The sequence below is a fragment of the Ascaphus truei genome, chromosome 2, assembly GCF_040206685.1.
Source record: "Ascaphus truei isolate aAscTru1 chromosome 2, aAscTru1.hap1, whole genome shotgun sequence".
Taxonomy (NCBI): Eukaryota; Metazoa; Chordata; class Amphibia; order Anura; family Ascaphidae; genus Ascaphus; species Ascaphus truei.
In genome coordinates, this window is record NC_134484.1 from 319470509 (window position 1) to 319472425 (window position 1917).

Consider the following 1917-nt stretch of genomic DNA (forward strand, 5'->3'; position numbering starts at 1 on the left):
GTGTTTTACATGTGTGTCTTTGTTCAGGAGTTCTTTATCATGTATCACTTTGTGTAAGTCACACAGTAAGTTTTTTACTATATACACCATTATGTCATATGTGGTGCTCACTGGTTCTTTATATATTTTTTAGTTGATACTGGGGCATGTAGAATTGGTTCTTTATTCATTTATTTTATCTAGTGGGTTTGGTTTGTCTTTTCTGAGTTGCTATCAGATATTCTGCACACTCACTCTATTTTTGCTGTCTTTCTGATATTGTATGCACTCTGGTAGATTTTACAGTCTTGCTGGAGTTGTCTCCTTTAACTGCTGTGGTGGTGTGTCTGTTTGAACTGCAGGACTCCCTGATATCAGGGGTTTGGTCTGCGCATGTGCAGACCTCCATTCTAAGTACTGGCAGTCACTCTTAGGTAGGGCTTCTGTTGCCAGTAGTGAATCATGGTTCAGGGACATGCAACTCTTAGGTGATTGGGCAGGATGATAGGGGAGTGGCCTGGGAGCCTGTGATGATGTGCCGAGCTGCCCCCATTAAAGCTGCTTGCTTTTCATGATGATGGCGACACAGCTTACTGTGGTTTATGCCACGCATGCACAGTTATGAGTCGCGCCGATGATGTCATGTTTTTCCCGGCCCTCGCGCCATTCCCCACCTGGTAGCACTTAGATAGGTAAGTGTGTAAGGGGTATTTAAGGGTTTAGTATCAGCTCTCACCTTGACAAAGGCTGTCTGTGTGCAGCCGAAACGGATTAAATTTTCTTCTTTGTGATAAGACCGTGTGCCTGGACTATTCTCTTTACCTTTATTGAGAACACCATAAGCCCAACCCTGTCGTAAATCAGCTACTTAGGTGATATTTAAGGCTTGAAATAAAAAGAAAATGACTTCTGACATTTATATTTGACTCAATATAAAAATACTCATAACTTAATTTCTCTAATACTTCGACAGGTGCCATCTTCATCATTGTGTCTGTGTACTTCAGATACACGCCTGCATATAAAGTTGGCACCCCTTAATCATGAAGAGTGTGGTATGATTTGATTAGTCTTATTGCAAAGGTAACACATACAGTATGTACCTCTTATTATTCAGAATAGGTGTCATCCCAGGATATCCTATATTTAATATAGTCCTCCAACTAAGTGGTAACATGTTTTTCACCTCTCTCTGTGATTGCACAGATGATATTTCAAGAAGGTTAAGGTTTTTTTTTAGGCTGACAGCCCATGATCTGGCTGTCGTCCACAACCTTCTAAACTACACACATTTAATTTTTAGTGAGCCATCAGTGATAGCCCCATATTAAGCTCCCTTTCTAGATCAACATAGAAAGAGGATGGGTCTTGACCTGTCCTAAAAACAATTTATTGTGTTTTTAAGTCAAACTGTAACCACATTAACCCCTGAAGTACCCGATTGATTAAACTACTTAATACAGTGGTTTCCAAACTTTTTCGGTTCAAGGCTCCCCAAAGAAATCAGAATTTTTTCAAGGCTCCCCAAGGCGATCAGGATTTTTCTGCGGCGCCCAAAGTAAAAACAAAGGTGTATATACATACCTAACAGTTGCAGTGCGCAGTTGGTGTCTCTCTCAGACACTCACACACTCTCACTCTCTCTCTGACCTCACTCTCTCTCTGATCACTCTCTCTCTCTCTCTCTCTCTCTCTCTCTCTCTCTCTCTGACCTCACTCTCTCTCTCTCTCAGACCTCACTCTCTCTCTCTCTCTCTCAGACCTCTCTCTCTCTCTCTCTCTCTCTCAGACCTCTCTCTCTCAGACCTCTCTCTCTCTCTCTCAGACCTCTCTCTCTCTCTCTCTCTCTCTCAGACCTCTCTCTCTCTCTGACCTCACTCTCTCTCTCTCACACACACACACACACACACACACTCACTCTGTCAGACACAGAAAGAC

The 1917-nt window shown here is 42.4% G+C and overlaps 1 long non-coding RNA gene across 1 annotated transcript in view; it reads left to right on the forward strand.

Annotated features, from left to right (window-relative positions):
• Nucleotides 1-536: 536 nt before the first annotated feature.
• LOC142488685 (uncharacterized) overlaps nt 537-1917 on the forward strand; it is a 6218-nt gene continuing 4837 nt past the window's right edge. The window contains exon 1 of the long non-coding RNA XR_012799581.1: nt 537-671. This is a non-coding gene — a long non-coding RNA (uncharacterized LOC142488685). The remainder of the gene's footprint in view (nt 672-1917) is intronic.